The sequence below is a fragment of the Bos javanicus genome, chromosome 8 (assembly GCF_032452875.1).
Source record: "Bos javanicus breed banteng chromosome 8, ARS-OSU_banteng_1.0, whole genome shotgun sequence".
NCBI lineage: Eukaryota > Metazoa > Chordata > Mammalia > Artiodactyla > Bovidae > Bos > Bos javanicus.
This window is the reverse complement of record NC_083875.1, coordinates 78,863,154-78,885,981: the sequence shown is the minus strand read 5'-3', so window position 1 is coordinate 78,885,981 and position 22,828 is coordinate 78,863,154. Positions and strand designations below refer to the sequence as shown.

The 22,828-nt window shown below is 39.9% G+C and overlaps 1 protein-coding gene across 3 annotated transcripts in view; it reads right to left on the bottom strand.

Annotated features, from left to right (window-relative positions):
* Positions 1-22,828, bottom strand: part of NTRK2 (neurotrophic receptor tyrosine kinase 2) — a 407,230-nt gene that overhangs the window by 144,645 nt on the left and 239,757 nt on the right. The gene's annotated exons all lie outside the window — the stretch shown is intronic.

Sequence of the window (22,828 nt, the reverse complement as noted above, 5' to 3'; positions counted from 1 at the left end):
TAAATAAAGAGACAGATGAAAACACGTATGCTCTTCATAATAATTTGGAGGTTCTTGTATAAGTATTAATATGGTTCAGTCTTGCTTATTTTATAGGGTTCAGAACACTGTTTAAATTTTTAAAATTATAAAAGAGCGTATAGTAATTTATATTTGTCTCTTCATTTTGCGGGTCCTATCTGCAAGTTAATTGTTGGAAAAAACCTTAATTAAATGTGTAACCTGTGATTGCATGTTTTCTTTTTCAAAAATACCATTCTGTTTACAATGTTCCTCTTAGTAATTTTATTTCTAGGTTAAAATGTATGCTGTTCATTGGCACAAATGGCTCCTCCCTCCTGTTACCTACTCACGCACCCTTTGATCAATGTGCTGCTTCCTTATGCTTGAAAAAAAGTTTTTGTACTTAAATTGATAGCCATCTTTGGCTGTTAAAAACTCTTTAGCTGACGATTTGAGGAAATGAATTTTAAGCGAATCAGTTAAATGAGGGCTTTGCATTATGATTTTACGCAGGTTGCCCTCTGTCATCTTAGAAGAGCTGAAGAGGCTTCCTTTCTGAGTCAATGATTGGAGAAGATGATATTAAAGATCCAATCCCTGGAAAAGTTGACAGTTTATCATTAAACTCACACCTGCAAATATATATAAATATATATATTTTTTAATAGTACTGTTGGATCCTCTCAAAGAATGCCTCTGAAATGCAGCTGCTGTGGTTGACTTCAGCTTTGCTCACTCTAGAACTGTCAGTCCTCAGAGCCACAGATCATGTACAAAGTAAAAAAGAAACCATGGAAGCCAAGTTCCCACTGTGCCCATGGAATTCTTAGGACTCTTTGTGGTGGTTCCAGATTTAAGGATGAAAATGTCAAGAATATCCTTTCTTCACGATCCTCAACCCAATGAACATACCCAAAAACAGAATCTTTCATACACCCTGAACCTCAGGAGGGTAAAAGAGAGAAGGGCAGTATCAGAGCCCTAGTCAGAAACAGGAAGACTGACTTCTCATCCCCTCTCTGCTATTATTAGCTATGAGATATTGAATTAGTCCCATACTCTTACAGTGGTTTTCTTATGTTTTAACTAAAGAGGTAGAACTACATGACCTCTAAGATCTAACATTCTGAATGTGACTGTGGCTATAGAGACACCAGCAGTTCCTTTCCTTGAGATGAATGAAATCTGTCTGATTTCCATCAAGAGAAGCATTTGGCACTGTGTCTCACAGGCAAAATGGAGCAACGAGATATATGGTTTGCTTGAGATGTCCCCAGACTGAGTTGTTCCTGTATTATGGCCTCCTTCCTTTGTATCCACCCTGATGGATATTGTTAAATCAGGTCTCTCCTTGGATTTTCTAACTGGCCCTAAAATACAGGCCAGGCAGGGAGGTTTTTTCCATAGACCAAGGAACTAAGAATTTGAGGAGCTTAGCGTCCACACAATAGGGGACTGACTCCTGGTCTGTGGGCTCCTGTATTATAGTGTTGCTGTGTTCTTTGTCCAGACACATGGTCAGTCTTCTTTGTCCTCTCTGTCCCTAACTCTATCTCTCTTCCTTCCTTTCTCCTTTCTTTTCTCTATGACTCAAAATAAGCAATAGAAATAGAAATCCCTATGCAAATTGTATAGAGTAGTTTGGCATGTTATTTGCACAGGTGGTTCAAATTCCTGACCTACATTCCAATATGTTACTCAACAATGCCCTTTGAAAGACCTAAACAGACATCTCTCCAAAGGAGACCTACAGATGGCCAACAGGAACATGAAAAGATGCTCGATATCACTAATTACTAGAGAACTGCAAAGCAAATCCACAGTGAGGTATCACCTCACACCAGTCAGAATGGCCATATTAAAAATATTTACAAATAATAAATGCTGGAGAGTATGTGGAGAAAAGGGAACCCTCCTATACTGTTGGGGAGAATAGAAGTTGGTTGCAGTCATTATGGAGAACAGTATGGAGGTTTCTTAAAAAAAAACTAAAAATAGAGCTACCATAGGATTCAACAATCCCACACTTGAGCAAATATCTTGAGAAGATGAACTCTCATTCAAAAATATCCATGCACCTCAGTGTTCAAAGAAACACTATTTGCAATAATGAAGATATGGAAACAACCCAAGTGCCCATCAACAGATGATTGGTTTAATTGTGTGTGTGTGCGTGTATATATATATATATATATATACACATACATACAATGGAATATTATTGAGCCATAAGAAAGAATGAATAATGTCATTTGAAACAACATAGACAGACCTAGAGAATGTCATACTAAGTGAAGTAAGTCAGACAGAAACAAATATTATATGCTATCACTTATATGAGAAATTAAAAAATAATATAAATGAATCTATATACTAAACAAAAATGGACTCAAAACCATAAAAAATTATGGTTACAAAGGGGAAAGAGAGGAGGAGAGGCATAATTTGGGAGTATAGTATTAACAGATACAACCTACTATTATATAAAATAGATAAACAATAAGATGCTACTGTATAGCACAGGAAACTATATTCATATCATGTAATAACCCATAATGGGAAATGATCTGAAAAATAACATATGAGTGATTGTAAACCCAATATGGTAAATTGACTCTACTTCAATAAAAAGAAAACAATGTTCTTTTGGCCCTCCATGACATAGTCCCAGGGATGGGAACATCAGAAGGAGGACTGAAGCTAACAGCTGGAAGGGCAAGTGACCTCCCAACTTTCCAGAGAGAGGAAAAACAATCAGATCATAACGACTGACAGAACTGTTAAACATTCTCTTTGTATTGAAGGTATGTATTTAAAACTCACGTAGAAAACACATTTATGGTTTCTGGTAGAGGAGGGATAAATTAGGATGGGGTTAACATATACACATTGCTGTATATAAAATAGATAATCATCAGGGGCCTGCTATAAAAAAAAAATGAAAACAAAGACATTGCTACCATCCATGCCTAGAGTCCTAAGCACACCCCTTCAGATATTTTAGGCACACATCTCCTGTTATAGCCTGAAATACATGTTCAGCTTTTGATGGAGAGTTACTGTAGAATTAGATAAGAGAAAGAATAAAATCTCTAAGTCATTAGAATTTTCTGAAAAATCAATACTCTTGATTGTCTTTAATAGAACCATACTTAGCGTTTCTCAGTGCAGTGAGACAAACATCCATGATGGCATATTTCCAAAGGAATTATTAAGGCATCAGTTTTGAGAATCATCACCCTCTTGTCCCCCAGTTTCAGTACTCAGGTCACTCAAAAAGGGCACATTTGTACTACCTTAGACTCTGCTGGCACTAAAGACAAGTATCTTGGTAAAGCAAGCCTTCATTCAGAAATACACTGAAAACAATAGAAATGCTCTTTCCACAGTAACTTTAAAGCCACTGTGTAATTCTTCAAGTCCGAGTGTATATATAACAAAAACAAGGTCCTTTTGTCCAGTCAGAAATATTTACTTCATCTAAATACACTGTTCTCAGCCACAGGCAGACCCAATTTTTTATATTACAGCGACACTTGGAAAATCACAAGTAATTACAGACACAGCCCAGAGATATTGTGGGTTTAGGTCCAGACCACCACAATAAGGTGAATATCACAATAAAGTGAGTCGCATATTTTTTTTTTATTTCCCAGTGCATGTAAAAGTTGTTTCCTCTCTACTGTAGTCTGTTAAGTGTACAATAGTATTATGTCTAAAAAACAATGTACATGCCTCCATTAAAAATACTTTATTGCTAAAATATAATAATCATCCTCTGAGCCTTTAGCAAGTCACGCTGACCACAGATTATCATAACAAACACAATAGTGAAAAGTGTGAAATACTGTGAGAATAACCAAAGTGAGCAAATGCTGCTGGGAAAATGGTGCCAATAGAATTGCTCAACGTAGGGTTGCCCCAGATCTTCACTTTGTTAAAAGATGAGAAAGGGAGAAAATATAGCATCTTTGAAGCAGAATAAAGTGAAGTGCAATAAAATGAGGTGTGCCTGCTGTAAGAGGGAGACAGTTTTCTGAGGAAGCAATGGCACCATGGATATCAGCTGTGAGACAGAAGCAGGCCCCTGCAAGCCCAGGGGCCAGACACTTCCAAACCACTATTTGTGACTTTAGCAAATCTCCTCACTGTCTCTCAAATGGTAAAGAATCTGCCTGCAATGCAAAAGACTGAGGTTCGATCCCCGGATCAGGAAGATCCCCTGGAGAAAAGAATGGCTACCCACCCCAGTATTCCTGCCTGGAGAATTCCATGGACAGAGTAGCCTGGTGGGCTACAGTCCGTGGAGTCACAAAGAGTCAGACACAACTGAGCGACTGATACTTTTACACTTTCTTTCACAGTCATTTCCCACTAATACATCAGAGGTTGTGGCATTTCCATCAAAAATGAATCTGTCTTACAAAGGGGGCTTTCAAAACCAGTTATGGATGTCATGGGAAGAATCAACAGTAGCAGATAGAAGCCCTCATCTCTGTCTGATCTATAGGCTTTCCTGCCTCTGGGTTTCCTTACAAGTCAAAAGGAGCACTGCACACAAGAGAACAGGTCAGGCTTTCTACCCATTGCAGGGCTAGGCTACAGTTGCCATGGTTACAAAGACAAGGCCATCCCTAGTCTTCCCCTCCCAAGCCTTTTCAGTTGTCATTTAGTGCATCTTCTTCATATCCATGTGTGACAGGAGTGAAATTCATCACTGTGATGAATGGGACAGAAGTGCCCCCAAGAAGTACTTAGGGGATGTGGATGAAGGGCTCGCTGCTGTGCCCCATCCTTCTGGGTCCGAAGGCACTGACTACACATGGGTAGCAGGCATTATTCTCAGCCTCACACTGTTTTTGTCCAGGGACAGGACTAGAGGACTAGCACCCAAGGGACTCCTGTGCCTGATCAGGTGAGTGATGGTGGTGACTGGTATTCGAGGCTTCAGAGCAGAAGTCAGAACCACAGCTTAAACAATGTCACAGCAGTACCCATAGCACGGGGTCCCAGAGGGCATAGGGCCTCAGTTCAGTTCAGTTCAGTCACTCAGTTGTGTCTGACTCTTTGAGACCCCATGGCTTCCCTGCTCATTATCAACTCCCAGAGCTTGCTCAAACTCATGTCCACTGAGTCAGTGATGCCATCCAACCATCTCATCCTCTGTCGTTCCCTTCTCCTCCTGCCTTCAATCTTTCCCAGCATTAGGGTCTTTTCCAATGAGTCACTTCTTCACATCAGAGGGCCAAAGTGTTGGAGCTTCAGCTTCAGCTTCAGCATCAGTCCTTCCAATGAATATTATGGACGATATCCTTTAGGATTCACTGGTTTGATCTCCTGGCATAGTGGTTAAGAACTTGGGCTTAGAAGGAGACCTCCGGAGGGCTAGTCTAGCTCTTCCATTGGCCAGGTGTCTATCCAGGAGAAGTCACAGCACCCCCCGAGGTTTGCTTGCCTCCTATGTGGAATGTGGATAATGGGGTTAATAATAGCAGCATCTCTTGCCTAGATCTGTGACCATGATTCCAGGAAGAGCCAGACAAGCAGCTCTAAAAAAGAAGGTGGCCCACACACTCCCATAGGATACCCATTTCTCCTGCTCCTAACTTTCAGCTACTGTCATGGAATTCACCAGGGCTTCTTGACTCTTCACTGACCCATCTTCTCACCTATCCTATGCTCCCCATCCTTCTCACCAGGAGCCACTCCTAGAGAAAGGCAGAAGAACAAGAGTTTTGCCACCTGAGACATCTTGATGTGGGGGCTTTGAGATATCTCATGATTAAATTTTAAAATGTATGGCAGGAGGTCATTTATGTAAAAGTGTAGTCAAAAGGAATGGGTTAAAAAGGGCATTAAAAAATCAATTTCTTTTAAAAAAGCAGACCCTTCAAATGCACTTGTACTTGATCAGTTTCCTTTCAGAAATGTGTTAGAGGAACTAGATATGCCAGAATCCTATAGGACATGAAATCTTTTTAAAGACACACTACAGAGGTCTAATGTGAAATTACTTCTTTCTTTCCAATTTTGCAGGATTTCACAAGTAATCAGAATTGGGTTAGTTTGGGGGAAGGAAATATGTGCTTTCAGTTCCCATCACTGCAGGCTCCATCCATCCAACATCCTACTGAGCAGCAGTGGGTAAAGGAAACTTTAACCTTGTGTAAGAGGTAAGGAAAATCCCTACCCTTGTGGGGTTTACATTCTTGGCACAGTGCCTGCGGCATGGACACATGCAAGCACTCTCACCCTAACAACCAGATCATCCTGCTAGATCTAAAGTGGTTCTATAAATTCTTTAACAAGTGGAGCCATGTATATAACTAAAGTTGTTATGTTCAGAAAAAAATGTTTAAAGCAACAAATCTTGCATTGTTTCACAGAAAACCTATCAACAGAACAACAACAAAACAAGACAGAGAGGGGCTCGCTCAAATGCGGGCAACCTAAGAATACTAGAAGTGCTGTTTAAACATTAACATAGGGACTTCCCTGGTGGTCCAGTGGTTAAGGCTTCACCTTCCAATGCAGGGGCTGTAGGTTCAATCCCTGATCAAAGAGCTAAGACCCCATTTGCCTCCAGCCAAAAACCAAAACATAAAACAGAAGCAAAATTATAATAAATTCAATAAAGACTTTAAAAAACTGGTCCACATCCAAAAAAAACTTTTAAAAAAGAAAGAAATTAATATAGACAAGAGAAAACAACCTTATGGAGACCAAAGGGGAAGGTGTGGGGGGGGGATAAATTAAGAGTTTGGGATTAACACATATATACTACTACATATAAAATAGGTAACTAATAGGGAACTACTGTACAGAACAGGGAACTATACTCAATATTTTTAAATAATCTATAAAGGGAAAAGAATCTGAAAAAGAACATACATAAAACTGAATCACTTTGCTGTACACAATATTGTAAATCAACTACATTTCAATGAAAAAAAAATTTAAAGAAATTAACATAGACTTCTGAAGGAGAACTATATATCACACTCTTTAAAACTCTTATTGGATGAGTTGAAGATCTCGGAGCACCACTCACCCTTTATTTTAGATAATAATTCTCCAAATGTACTGCAGCAAGCAAACAAGCCCCTTATTCAAACAAGCTTCTCCAGCAGGGAGATGGGAAAAGGGAGCAAAAGGAAACCTGGCAAAGATCAGCCTTCACAGGGCTCTGATCCTTCTCTGCAATAGTCTATCGATTGGCTCACACTCCCCAAAGATCTGAAACATTTTATAACCAAGACCATAATTGAATGCCATCAGGGGTTCATGGGGACTTCCTCTTTAACATTTAAAGAGGCGATAAGCACTAGTTTAAAAGCCATAAACCTTACCAAGAAGCCAAGGCGGTCCCACAGATGGACCCTGCTCTTCTGAGCCCTGCTTCTTAATGGTGGCCGCAAACACCTGGCCACTGGCTCCAGAGACACACAGAGCAAGTTCCCCGTCCCCCTCTCTAGGGTTTGATAATCTGGCTGCCAAGACAGGACGACAAGCAGGAGAAGGCAAGGAGAGCTGCTTGGGAAGAATCATTTCCAGGGAAAAGCAATTTAAAAAGCCTTTCATCAAAAACTGCTGATGTGACAGGTAGTGGATCAGATGCGCTAGGAACCTCCCAACCTCTCCACTGCTAAACTCACATCCAGGCAACATCCCTGGCTTCAGAGAAAGAGGAAGTCTCTGTACCAACATCGTTGCTTAAACATTAGAGCTGGAAAGTTGCAGAATATGTCCTTAACACTTAAGACATTAAAAAAAGAGTTTAAAGTCCACGGAGCCTCTTTTCTTTCTTTTTATCTTACGGCCAATATACTGCACCTCTCTACCCTTCACCTCCTCCCCTGTCCTGAGTTTGGTAATTTGTGCACATTGTTGCCCCAGGTTGTCTTAAGATCTAAGCATTATATTTTCCCCATCATTCTCGGTGGTTTAGTCTCTCAGTCGTGTCCGACTCTTTGTGACCCCATGGACGGTAGCCTGGCAGGCTCCTCTGTCCATGGGATTCTCCAGGCAAGAATACTAGAGTGAGTTGCCATTTTCTTCCCCAGGGGATCTTGCTGACCCAGGGATCAAACCCAAGTCTCTTGCATTGGCAGGCAGATTCTTTACCACTGAGTCACTTGGGAAGCCCATAGATCTGTATATTTTCCTGCAGTTTTATTGCAGCCATGCCAAGTTGCAAATGCATTATCTTTTCTGATGCTTGTCCAATTTCCTTCTGTCTATTAAGCTTTGTCTGCAGCTAATTAGAGGAAAGGTTTATGAATTGTGTCCCAATCTTGTATGTTTTTTTAAAGTCATCATAGACAATATTATAGATGATTGATTGTATCTGTTGTTTTGAGATGCATATGGCACTTTATTAATTTGATGTCTGTCATCACTCATGTTTCCATGCATTTGTAGATTAGGCTTCATGGTAAAATTTTTGGAAAGCAACGGTTGCTTGGGTGATAATTTTACATGAACACCATATTTCCAGACTGGAAAACTTAAGGAAGCTTCTTGATCTCAGCCAGCCTTAAGCAAGGTATGCTGAAGTTCACATAGGGTATTTCAGTGGAGGTGGGGGTAGACAGGGAATCTTCCTGTTACTTGCTGACTGATCCATGTAATGAGATAGAACAGAAAGTTGGGACAACTAAACTGCAATAATACCCTTAAAATTGCTCAGTTTGCCTTAGTTCAGTAAGCAATGACCCATTAAAGTACAAAGCTAAATAAAATCACCTGTTAGTAGAGATAAGCGTGATTGCTACTAGTCTGGTTATACAAACTGTGCCCCATTAAATTAAGCATGTGAGATCCAAAACAAAGAGAACCAGCTCACAGTGGGCATGTGTTCAAGGCACTGGAGCAGCAGCTCCCTTAGTGTAATGTGGGTGTACAGTGCAATCTATTAAAACTTCTTGGAGTTTGGGGTCTGACTAGTGCATATGATTTCCAGACACCTGTAAGACTTCTCATTTATCTGAATAACAATGAACATCCTCACTTGGGAACCTACTTGCTGCACAGCCTGGCCCTCAGGACTTCATAGCCTAATGATATCTCCTTGCAGCACTCGGTTGGAGGGGCCTCCTGGGGTGAACTTCATCTGGGTTGCCCTTTCTTTGTTACTGTATGTACCTCATTTATCTTGGAAAGTAGAGGGACCTGTTTCTTGTCATTGAAAGAGCCCTGTGGATTTGGAAAAGCCTCAAAGATAACATCAGCTCCCCATACAGCTCCTTTCCCTACACTGGAGGCAGAGCCTGCAGCGTCTTGCCTGGTTAGCCAAGAATCTTCACCCTGCTCAGAAGATACACATTGTTCTCCCCCTGGATTGCTCTGCATGCTTTGAAGCAAACTCCTTCTTCCTTCATCTCATGGAACAATCAGAATAAAGCCAATAAGGCAGGTCTGATTCATAGACACAAAGGCAGACCCCTAATAAACACAGCCAGGCCTGGAGTTCATGCAGTCTGTATGTGCGTCCCCAGCCCTCTGATGTCTGCCACGTGCCCACCTGCACGTCCTCATCCACTTGGTCATCAATAAGCTGCTGCTGCTGCTGCAGGCTTGAAGGGGCCAAAATCAGCACACAGCGTCAACTGCCCACAAATTGCTGAACAGCCAAGGATGACTCCCTGCTTCTCTATGAGGCAGCAAATGGAGCCATAGCTCTCAGAGCACAAAGAATTACACTTTCACAATTTAAGATTTTTTAAGTATTAGATAAAGAAGCCCACTTCTCATCTAGAAGACATGCTGTATAGTTTCATTAGTAAAAGTCTCTAAAATAGGCAAAATGAATCTAAGCCTTAAAAAATCAGAACAATGATTGTTTCTGATGAGGGGGTGGAGGGGATTGACTGGCAAGACACAGAAGGAAACTTTAATAGAGTGATAGTAATGCTCTGGGTCCTGATGGGGGTTTGGTTACTCAGGAGTAGGCATTTGTCAAAGCTCATTGAATAGTACATTTAGGACTAGGGTAATTCATTACATAAAAGTTTCATCTCAAAGAAATTAGGAGAGAAAGAAAGAAGGAGAAAGAGAAAGAGAAGGAGAAGAAAGAACAGATGGATGGAAGGAATAAAGGAAAGGAGAGAGGGAAGAAAGGAGGGAGAGAAAAAGAGAGACAAACCATAAATAAATATTGAACTCTAACTTTTGTTTGTTGATGTGTTTAGGGTTGAGGTGTCCTGTTGTCTGCAGCTTACTTTGAAATGCTTCTAAAAATGCATGGATAGATGATAAAGAGGTCTTCATTGGAGAATCCAAATGGGTTTATGGATGCTCACTGAACCATTCTTGAATCTTTTTGGTAATAAAATACAGGTAACGGGAGGAAGAAATCCAATTCTACTCTTTAGAAGTCAAGTTTCAGAGTTGGTAACTTGGGAGATATGGCAAGGGAGTCTCTCACCCAGAAAGAAGGCCAAGACACGAGAGGCAGGGCTATGGCAAACAATGGCGGCGCACACAGCTCTTCCTGTACATTGCATGGATTCTGTTGCTCGCGGCCTCTCTCTCTCTCTCAGCTCTGCAGGACTGTAATATACAATTCTGCTTGGCAGCAGAGCTCAGATAACTTAAACAAGAAAAATGTCCTTTGGATAATTTGCAGACTTTGACCTGAAATAAGGGCAGATACATTTAGATATATGATTTGTTTTCTGGCTGCTGTGCTATTTCAAAGTATCCGTGTTACTGCTTGTGATGGAAAACGCCCCCACCATCAGGGAAATGAATCAGACTGGGTTACTAAAACCTTACCCTTCAGCTCTCCTGCCTAATATCCATCTTACTATCATATTGACCTAAGTTCACCTCTTTAAAAAAATTCTTTTAGTGTGATACATGCTGTAAAGAATTTTCTTTTTTTTAAGCAGACTATATTGGCTAGCCAAACAAGTTAAGTTACCTCCCTGGACAGCTTAACAAAACAGAGTCCTTTTAAAATTTCTATAAATTCTAATTTATAACTCTCAATTCTAAGGGCTAAAGAATGAAAACAAAGATATGAACATCAATAAAAATGACTGGTATTTGCTTTGGGATTCAGTCCTAGATAAGTGAGATAAATACATGAACCAACCATCTAGTGCCTCCTAGATGTATCCCACTTTCCTCCCAGATTAGCCCTTCTACTAAGTTCTAAGACCCAACCAGACAGACAGCTGAGAAAGGAAGAAAAACCTGGAACTTGCTTTTCTAAGTGGCATGTCCATGGTAGTGTGTCAAGGTTAAATAAAATCAGAGTAAATATTACCGTAACTCCCATAAGAGTTCATTTACTTGACTATCCAGGGAATATATTTTTACACTAAAATATAACACATATATTCTGGGACAGTATGCAGAATTCCCATATTGTAGTAGACTGTTACTTTGGTGGCCTCAAAACACTGTGACTCCTTATTGTCTTGTTCTTGTGTGAGCTCCTGGCTTTGAATCCAGACCCGGCTTTGAATCTAGGATCTGATTTAACCAATAGAGTGTAGCGAAAGCAAGACTGTGCTGGTCCTAGACCTGAACACTTAAGGCCTTTCAGCTTTCAACACTGTGCTTTAAAAAAAAAAAAAAAAGTTTGACTACCTTGACTGTTTCATGCTGTGAGAAAGCACAAGCATCCATGTGTAGAAGTCCACGTGGAGGGGAACTGAGTGTCTTGACTGATAATCCTAGCTGAATTCCCAGCCAGCTATCACACAACTTGCTGCTGAGTGCAATAGACCATTTTGGACCTTCTTTAAGTCCAAGCCAATACTGTATGAAGTAGAAAACCTCCTGGTCAACCCACAGAACTGTGAGAATTAATCCATTGTTCTTGTTTTAAGCTGATAAATTTGGGGGCAGTTTGTTACTCAGAATTAGATAACCAAAGCTTATGTTTAAAAATGAAATTTGTGATTTCAATGAAATGTTAGAATTCAAAAAGGCATCTTACTTAGAATTATCCCCTGAGACATCTACCAGTGAAGGTAGTTCAGTGAAGATGATCAAGAAGCATTTCCTTAAAATGCAATTCACGAAAAGGTGATCCCCTAGATTCAGGTGTATTTCCTAGTTATTATATGATCAAGAGGAACCTAATGTCCAATGCCTTTGGTAAATGATCAGAGATAAGCATTTTGTAATCCTGCCTGTTCATACCAAGGTGATTGCTAGTGGGATCATTTCAAGACATTATGAAGTAGGAACCTCATTTATATTAGGCACTGTCTCCTGCTAAGTCGCTTCAGTTGTGTCCGACTCTGTGTGACCCCATAGACGACAGCCCACCAGGCTCCCCCGTCTCTGGGATTCTCAAGGCAAGAACACTGGAGTGGGTTGCCATTTCCTTCTCCAATGCATGAAAGTGAAAAGTGAAAGTGAAGTAGCTCAGTTGTGTCCGACTCCTAGTGACCCCATGGACCACAGCCCACCAGGCTCCTCCATCCATGGGATTTTCCAGGCAAGAGTACTGGAGTGGGGTGCCATTGCCTTCTCCAATTCATCTCCACTCTCTCCTAGTTCTCTTATTATTCCTCCCTCAAATTACTGCTTTCTTAACTAAGAGCCTCTAGCCATATGGCCAGTTGCAACTAATCCTAGACTGGGAGAAAAGATCAGGAAAGTCTGGTCTATGTCTGTTATATCCAGGATAAAGAACCTAAAGCTACGGCTAAGAAAGGGACTCTCACTCCACCAGTGCATCAAATGGCCCCTTCATAGCAAGACCCTTAACACCTCCCAGCCACATTAAATCTCTGAATTAACATAACGAAGCCCTTGCCCAGGTCAGGACCCATCACATGAGGACAGTAGGGGGTCATAGTCATTAGCATCTATCAGTCACACCCTTGGATCCTATGCAGAGCACATGGTCAGAGCCTGAGCAATGGGAACCTGAAGTGACCCAAATTGAGGAAGAAAAGAATGGGAGACACAGGAGAACCTCTATTGACCACAGTGAGCCATGCATTAATGCACTGCAAATCAGTGAAGGTGATTTGGTGAACCAGAGCAGGTGGATATTATCTATATTTTGTGCATACTGCAATAATGTTGACAAAGTACTTAGAATAGTAGCTGGCTCTGAATAAATACCCCAAGGCAGTAGCCATGAGTATTTTTTATTGTGTAGTTAATACCATTTTACAGAGTGGAAACTGAGGCTTATTATGGTTATGTGACGTGACCAAGGTCACACAAGAGCAACTGTGTGGGGCCAGGATTAAAGCCTCAATCTGCCTGATGCCACTATCTGCATACTAGGAATAAGGATGGTGTTGTAAGGACAGTTGTTTCCTCTGGGCAATGACTGAAAAAGTGACACCTTTAGACTATGCCCCAATGATATGTTAAAGTTACGTAGAAATTCAAAATACAATAATTTTGGGGGTTGAGATGGGAATACCAGACCTGCCTCTTGAGAAACCTGTATGCAGGTCAGGAAGCAACAGTTTGAACTGGACATGGAACAACGACTGGTTCCAAATAGAAAAAGGAGTACGTCAAGGCTGTATATTGTCACCCTGCTTATTTAACTTCTATGCAGAGTACATCATGAGAAACGCCGGGCTGGAAGAAGCACAAGTTGGAATCAAGATTGCCGGGAGAAATCTCAATAACCTCAGATATGCAGATGACACCACCCTTATGGCAGAAAGTGAAGAGGAACTAAAGAGCCTCTTGATGAAAGTGAAAGAGGAGAGTGAAAAGTTGGCTTAAAGCTCAACATGCAGAAAACGAAGATCATGGCATCTGGTCCCATCACTTATGGGAAATAGATGGGGAAACAGTGGAAACAGTGTCAGACTTTATTTGGGGGGGCTCCAAAATCACTGCAGATGGTGACTGCAGCCATGAAATTAAAAGACGCTTACTCCTTGGAAGGAAAGTTATGACCAACCTAGATAGCATATTCAAAAGCAGAGACATTACTTTGCCAACAAAGGTCCGTCTAGTCAAGGCTATGGTTTTTCCAGTAGTCATGTATGGGTGTGAGAGTTGGACTGTGAAGAAAGCTGAGCACCGAAGAATTGATGCTTTTGAACTGTGGTGTTGGAGAAGACTCTTGAGAGTCCCTTGGACTGCAAGGAGATCCAACCAGTCCATCCTAAAGATCAGTCCTGGGTGTTCATTGGAAGGACTGATGCTAAAGCTGAAACTCCAATGCTTTAGCCACCTCATGCAAAGAGTTGACTCATTGGAGAAGACTCTGATGCTGGGAGGGATTGGGGGCAGGAGGAGAAGGGGACAATAGAGGATGAGATGGCTGGATGGCATCACTGACTCGAGGGACATGGGTTTGATTGGTGATGGAGTTGGTGATGGACAGGGAGGCCTGGTGTGCTGCAATTCATGGGGTTGCGAAGAGTCGGACATGACTGAGCAACTAAACTGAACTATTAAAAGCATTGAGGATATTTTAGAATGACATGAAGGGAAAATTTTTTTTAAAGATATATTCTTAAAAAGTCATTACTTTCAGTGATTACAAATGAAGAAAGTTCATCCATGAGGCAATTAACTAACAGATAAAGGCTGAGCTTTGCAAGGATTTCAACCAAAGCAGATTTTGTAACCCATGATTTGTCCTGATAATAGACCCAATCTTCTACTATTATGGTTGGACCTCTGGAGTCAGGTCAATTTCACAGTGCGTGACACTCTGTGGATCAAGCCCCACCCCTTAGGAATTTCCCTCAGGTCAGTGCCCAGGTGCTTGGTGATGAGTGGTGGAGACAGAAGTCTTCAGGTGCTCTGAGGTGGGAGAAGTTGGGTTTTCATCTTTTCTCTGCCACTTTCTCCTGAGACCTCAAGTCTTACTTAAACTCTCCAAGTCTCATTCTTCTTATCCATAAGAAATTGCCTGAATGTGAACTTTATCTGAGATAATGTATGTGGAAACAGTTCATGGTAAGTCTCAAAAAATTTCCTTTCCTCACCCCTTTCCAGAACTGGTTAAGTCCCTCTCTAACATCTATACCCAAGAATAACATTTTCTTCTTCTTTCTTTGCCCTGGCTGACCTTAGTTTGCCTTGTTAACTACTTGGAAATTAATGAGGCAGAATTTATTTTGTTTTCTGTTCTACTCTGTGGTTTGTCAAGAAGCCATGTACCTTAAAAAATGGGTTTTGTCACTTCTTGTAAAATTAATTTGAATCTTAAGCAAATAGGACACAAAATAAGATCATGTGTCCTTCTTTTTCCCCATTATATCAAGAAAATAATTTGCAATCTCCAGTAAAACTAATAAATAATATTTCCCTTAAGGAAAAAAAAGGTATAAACTCAGTCCTTTTGTCTAATCCCAATGTAAGAGATTTTTCTACTGGGGGTCCAAGCCAGAAAGCTGAAATCTAGATAACAAAGCAAAGCTAAAATGGACATTGCTATCTTGCTGGAGATGGTTACCTAACATCCTAAGAGGCGGTGACTATCAACAGCCAGAAAGAGAAACAGCATCTGGGGCCACATACAGGATTCCAGCTTTTACATCACTGATGTATTTGGTCTGGCCATGAAAAGAATGCTCAGAATAGCCTACAGTCAAGATGCAGGGAGGCTGCCATTTTTGTTTTTGGATATCAAATCATTTTCTTCCTGAACCTCAAATAATTTGACTCCAAGGCTTTACCAGCTGTCATTAAAGATGCTAGAGTATCATTTTTTAATTCCTTTGGCAGCAGGAAAACAGCTCCTCAAGGAGAGGGGGCACTTAATTTCGTGCTAGTCACTTGATGATGAATAGGTCTCTAGGTCTTTGGCAGCTGTTGGCCAGATTCTCACCACCAGGGGAGGATGCAGGATGATGGGAGATAAGCTCAAGTCAATCCTTAAAAATTCCTTTGCCTTGAAAGCTCACTTAGGGAAAGTGCCTGGCTTAAGGGGATGAGAAGAAAAAAGCAACACACACATTTGGTTACAAAATACCAGTTTTGGCCTTTGCAAGAACCTCTTCCATTTCCTGAAATATGATCCATTTTCCTAAAATAAAATGTGTGAAGAAATGACATAAGTCATTGATTCCCTACCACCACCCCCCCCCCCCCGCTTCAATGAACCACATACCTTCCGCCCAAGCAAAATTTATTCTCAGGAAGAGCGTCCAAACCCACGCAGAATCTTAATCTTTTGTTCAAACCCCACATACGTTTTACCCTCAGTAAGTTTAGGCAGAAACTGATAGCTAATGCTTTTCATTAAGCCAGTCAAGAAAAATTGCTTACCAGGTTTTACTCCTTCATCAGCCTAACTAATTACACCCATTCACTGTTCCTTTCAGACAGAGATTTCAAATTCCAACTCTCAAAGACTCACACCACCCAAGAGACATCTGCTTCCTGGCTCACTCTGTCTCCTTTTTATATTACGCAGTGAAAAATACTCAGTGGCCCAGAAAGTGCCAATTAAGCAAAACCTGGAAGCGAGAACTTCCAGGTTTCAAGCTGGTGAAGGGTTAGGTCAAGGAGAAGGTGTTGAGATAAAGGTCATGGGAGATGGTGAGATGAAAGACAGATTGGAATCTTCTCAGTCAACACACTCAGGGAAAAGCATCGGCCTCCAGATTCCAGTGACCAGCCTCAGATACTTCTGCATGGTGACGAAATGGCCGTAATGTGCACATGTTACTGAGGCAAAGTTGGCCTGAAACACTCTGAGGCTCAAGGATGACAAAAGCATGAGGTTTGAGTGATAATAACTAAGGCTGAACTTGAACGCCAAGCCTAGATAGTTTTCAAGTACCAATTCCATTTCTCCAAACCATTAAACGTGGGATATTTTGGAGATTAGGGGCCCAACAGCTCCACAAGCTTGGGAAGCAACTTCCCATTCACAGTCCAAACTAAGATCCCATGGATCCCCTAAGTCCAAACTAGCGGAGGGAAGGAATAGAAGTTTGGGATTAGCAGAAGCAAACTATTATATATAGGATGAATAAACAACAAGGTCCTACTGTATAGCACAGGGAGCTATATTCAATATCCTGTGACAAACCATAATAGAAAAGAATATGAAAAAGAATATATATATATACACACACACACATATGTAACTGAGTCACTTTGTTGTACAGAAGAAATTAACACAACATTGTAAATCAACTAGACTTCAATAAAACTTTTTTAGAAAATAAAAAATATAGAAAAGCTTAAAAACAAGAAAATATGAGGATACAACTTCAACCTTATAAGGTATAACCTTAACTTTCTCTCTAAGTAAAGTTCTTTGTTTGGGAACTGCGTTAAATGAGTCCACACCAAATTCTTCATAGTAGTCACAAAGATCTACAAAATCATACAGTGTTGAGCTAAAGAATGAAAATCCATTTCCCATGTGCAGTGTATTCTGAGTTCCTTGAAGATGTGATCTTTCTGGCTAAATAATCTATTGGTAGAAACAATGTAAAGAAGCAGAGCATCTTCAGAATCGCTGTTGGAAAACTATTTTGAACACTGGGTTTACAAAACCTGATAGGAAACAGGTCCTCCTGACGCCTCTTTCTTCTAAAGCTGCCCAAGCTGACTCTTGTTTATGCTTTCAGTTTAGGGCTTTCATAAGTGCATGACAGTGCTTCTCTAGATTATTAAAAGCAAATAAATAAATAACTTATACTACAAGTTCATTTCACATACTCAATTTATTACAGCACAAAGAACACCAGATGTGGTTCACATTTATATTGCATCTTTAATAATAAATATCTAGGGGTACTAAAACTGTGCATGTGTGATAGCCATACTTCACAAAGCTGTGTAATAGCTGGAGATCATATTTTGAGGGCCCAATCCCACGATTTAGAACTCGGTTCCTTTTCAGTGATTTGTCACTTGAATCTCATTTTTAAGGGATTATCAGAATACAGGCGTCTGGCCTTTCAGTTTTCAATTAGTGAAGGCAAATTTTAAAGGTTTAGTAATTTTTGATCAACAAGTCACAGATTTCTGAATCGAGTAGCTTGAACAGGCGACAATAATCATCTCTACTTCAGAGAGTTATAAAGTACTGGTTAGTCCAGGGGCACATCTCAGGCTAGCCAATGACCTATTTCTTTCCACTCTCTTTGGCTAAACTAGGAAGCAAGACAAGAGGCATTTCCCATTAGTTTCCTTACCTCTCAACCACATCCAGGATATATTTTATGAACTGCATATTTAGCTTTGTGGCATTAGTTTTTCCATTTAATGTTTTGAGAAGGCACTTCGATTCTGAGAAATACAAATAGTAGTGTCGTTGCAAAATACCCTATTTACACTGAAATATAATAAATAAAGAAAATGTTTAAAATCACCCTTCCTGGCACTATCCACCATGTAATCGGTGTTAAGTGTCTGTGATCAATTGTGCCTAACAAATTGCTCAAGCACCATAAGCATTATGAAAAGACCACAGTTTTATTAAACACTGGAAATTATATTTTTCCCAGTGGTTTTACTGTAAGATAATGAACTCCCTGTGAGTGGCGGCAGAGATGCAAATTCAATTTTGCACAAGACTCACAAATACCATGATATATTATGCTGATGGAGACACGGTCTCTGTCTAGACGAAATGAAAAAATTGCCTCGGATTCAGTAAATGTGTATAATTAAGAAAATATGAACAGCTAATCATCAATATTGCATGCGTGTTTGTATCTCCAATCTTGTTTTTTAATTTTAAATTCTAGTTGAAAGTTGAACCTCTTCTTCTGGGTTTCAGATTTCACTTTTCAAAGAGACTATTGATATTGATTAAGCCAGAAGGCACCCTAATCAGGCCCCAAAAATGTACTAACTTTTCCTTAAATTTTTCTTTCAACCAAGTGGCATGCCTGGGTTTTAATTTATAAGAGCAGGCTTTATTACACAAATAAGCAGACACTGTCTGGGGGGACAAAATTGAAGCAGCTCTGATAGTTTTATTAATTCATTTGATTTACTTCTGGTTTCCCTTACCCAATCTTATTTATGTCAAAGTAAGTTGAAGCAGAATTCATTATGTAGTGAAATCCAATTTGAACACTTTTTATTGGGACATGGTGATTCAATCATTTCTCTCCTTAAATCCCATTATCTCTTCTCACATTATTTTGTACAGATCAAATCACATAAGATGAAATTCCAAAAGAAACTTAAGAAGTTGTGGACAGGAATGAAATAATATCTGAATAATTCCTTATACTATGAATACTATTACACCACAGTTAACATTTTTATCACTTTTCATTCTAGTAGCATATTTTCACTGAAGAAAATTAACTGAGTTAGCAAACTTTCTTAAGTAAACTTTTGAAGCAATGTTAGTTTCTAATTGTTTTGATATAGGATTAATAGAAGTGCTGAATCTAATCTGACCCTGTTTGGGCACTTTGACATTTGGTTTATTATGTGTAGTAAAAAATTTGCCAAATTACTACCAAATCTTTTCCTCTTCAAAGAGCAGAGTTTAGGAATTCTCAAATTTTGGTAATTTTATAAAATGTTTGTGAAAAACTATTTATTTACCTGTGTCACTGTGTCAGGTATATTGTTAGTATGTAGGGACTCCTCAAGTCATAAATGAATCTAGTTACCAAAGTCCATTTCCTTGTTAATTATTTAGAGTCATTTTCTCATGGAAACACTGAAGTTATACATAGAAGGACAAGACTGTCCCCTAAATGCCTTTTAAACACCTGTGCCACCATACCATACCTTCCAAATCACAGTTCCTTTGCTTTAACCAATCATGGGTAAAATTATTTCCATTTTTAGAGATCTGTAAAAGCTCTGTGCAGACCAGAGAGGGTAGCCAAATCCAGCAATTCAAATGAAAATGTTGCTTAACTTCTACTCCTAACAGAATCAGAGGGGAACTTAACTTGTTAGCCATGTCAGATGCCTGGTGAAGTACAGATGTATTTTCCCCCCAAAAACTACAGTCGGATTACAAGTACAACAATTATACATATGCATTCATGTGTTCCTTCAGTTATTCACCACATGTTCATTATGCAAAGTCCTGAACACTGTTTTAGGAGCTGGAGATGCCAAAGCACTTGTATATCCACTGAATAGCCTGTGGTTGAAAACTTACAAAATTGTCATTAAGTCTTTCCATCTGCAATTTGCAATATCACTCAGTGACTACTGCCACTCAATTCCTGGGTGAGACATGACTTCCTGAGTATACACATTAATCATCCAATATATGATTATACATGCTGAGCCTAATCTGAATTTGCAACCTCAGCACCTCCCTATACCACCCTATCCTAGAGTTTTCTTTGTTAAATATTCCAGATAGTATTATTAGTCAGAGATTTGTTTCATTTCATTAGGAAACTTTTCCATATTGGCAAATGGGAGATACACATAAAATACACACAATGCTTATTCCAGGGTAAGCAAAAGACACATCAAATTATCTTTGGAAATATTTCAACTCTGCTTCTCTGAAGTCTCATGCTCTTTAGTCTCTCCAAGCCGCTCTTGGGCTGCACTTCCATAAATGCTAAAGGGCTGCCCAAGTTTTGAAGGTTTGTGCTGACATACACATGGAGGTTCAGGGGGCCTAGAAATCTCCAACAAACAATAGTTTGATTGTATCATTACTTGTTATGATGGCCTCTGAATGGCAATTGAATAATTCATACCCCAAACTCTGGTCTTTTCTAAGTTGTTTTTTTTTTTAATTTATTCATTTTTAATTGCAGTATAATTGCTTTACAATGCTACGTTATTTTCTTCTATGTTTTTTTTTAAGATAATTAGGAAAGTAAACAGTGGGTCCGAATGAATTTATTCATTTTGGCTCACCTCACCATTCTCATTCACCTGCAGTCATCATGCACAGAAGAGTTGCTATGTGATGTTTTGGGGGAGCATGTATTATTCTACCTAATAGGAGACAAATATGAGGTAATACACACAAGTCTGTGGGAGCAGATACACCTGTGATAAAGTAGATGCCATAAAATAACAGCTCCTCGATGTCCCCTGACCTTATTGAATGTCCTGATGAATGCTCTTCTCATGGAAAAAAATGCCACTCATCAAAGTGATTCATGGTTTTTAAAAAGACTCCTTAAAGGCTAAATATCTACAAGAATCTTGACCCCTTTCTAACAGGCAATTTGGAAACATGGATCTTCGCGTGGAAAATGAAAAAAAAAAAAGAGTCATAGAGGGTGAACCAGAAATGTGACTCATCTGCCCTACAAAATGTTCACACATGGCTGGCACTAAAATTGGCTGTCCGTAGAATGGTCATTGAGAAGGCAATATTCGCCTGTGTCCTCTTGGTCTTCCTGGAGCAGGGTAACCTGGGAAGATGTTGTGGGTGCTTTGACACTTGCAACATTGCTTTATAAAGCTCAGTAAATGTGTGCACTTCAACTGGCTCCTCGAACTCTCGGCACTCTGAAGTCTGTCTTTGGAGAAACAGATCTCAAGTTCACCTAGGAAAAGTGATGTGCTTATCTTGGAGGAATGAAGGTGTTCAAGAAAGAATCAAAGATCTATGATATATGATTCTTTTCCTAGGATTTTCTGAAATAAGACAAAAAAAAGGCAAACTTTTTAGAGTGGGCTGGGCTACGGGAAGGCTTCCCTGGTGGTGCTAGTGGTAAAGAACCCTCTGCCAATGCAGGAGATGTAAAAGATGCGGGTTCAATCCCTGGGTCAGGAAGATTCCCTGGAGAAGGACATGGCAACCCACTCCAGTATTCTTGCCTGGAAAATCCTGTGGACAGAGGAGCCTGGTGGGCTACAGTCCATGGGGTTGCAGAGTTGGACATGACTGAAGCAACTTAGCATGCATGCATGCATAGACAGGGTTGGGGAAGTAGGATTTGACATGATTTTAACTAGCAAAAATTAAAAGTAAGGGTTTATTATTATTTATTTATTTATTATTCATGAGTATTTAGTATTTCTGGTAATGACTCCATCAAGAAGACCTACCTGCTGCCCAGTGGGCTCTGCTAACCTTACATTAGAGACCAGGCCTGGGGTCAGTCTACCACTGGCTCCTTTCTCCTCTAACAATAAGCTCACTACCTGCCATCTGGCACTTCCCTGCCTGTGTGTTTGAAGGTTAATACACTCAGCTTACCTTGATCAGCTCACATGAAAGGGACAACACCAACAGTACAATTCTTCTTGCAGAGTTTGAAAACTGCTCTCCATTATTTTTGGAAAAGATCAGCAGGAACCCTCAGCTGGAAAGAGCCCCAGACTTAAAGGAGGCCAACTGGGGACTGAACAGAAACTCTCCCACATTAGGACTATAATGGGGGTTCATTATTTCCCCTCCTAGCCTCTCTGAGCCTCAGTTTTCTCATCTATTAAACAGAGTAATAATATCTATCCTGTGGCACTGACAGGGATTCATTTGTTTTTTATGTGAAAATGCAACTCGTAAGGCCTGGCACATAAAAGGCATTCGATATTGGTTGTTTTAGATAATCAAAAATGCACACATTACAAAGGGGGCTCATGGCATTAAGGAAAAGGCTGAGTGAAAACAGAGTATTTAAAATCTCAAAAGGTATATCTCGAATTTATCAAATCTCATACTAAAACTCCAAATGTGGGGAAATGAAGCAATATCTACTATCTAAATTTCACTTTTATTTTAAAATTTTATCCAATTTTTTTCTAGATTAATTCTCAATTTTGCTAAGATCTCCTGACCCTCCTCTCCTTTCTGCCTTTTTAAAAGAATCTTTCTCATTCTGTCTTTTCTTTCTTTCTCCTTCCCTTTCTTTGTTTCTTTTCTCTTTCTCTCTCTTTGGCAGTCTTGTTCATTTCCTCACTCTGAGTCACATATGAATAAAAGTCCATCAGAAGATAAGAGTGCCTGTCTGTA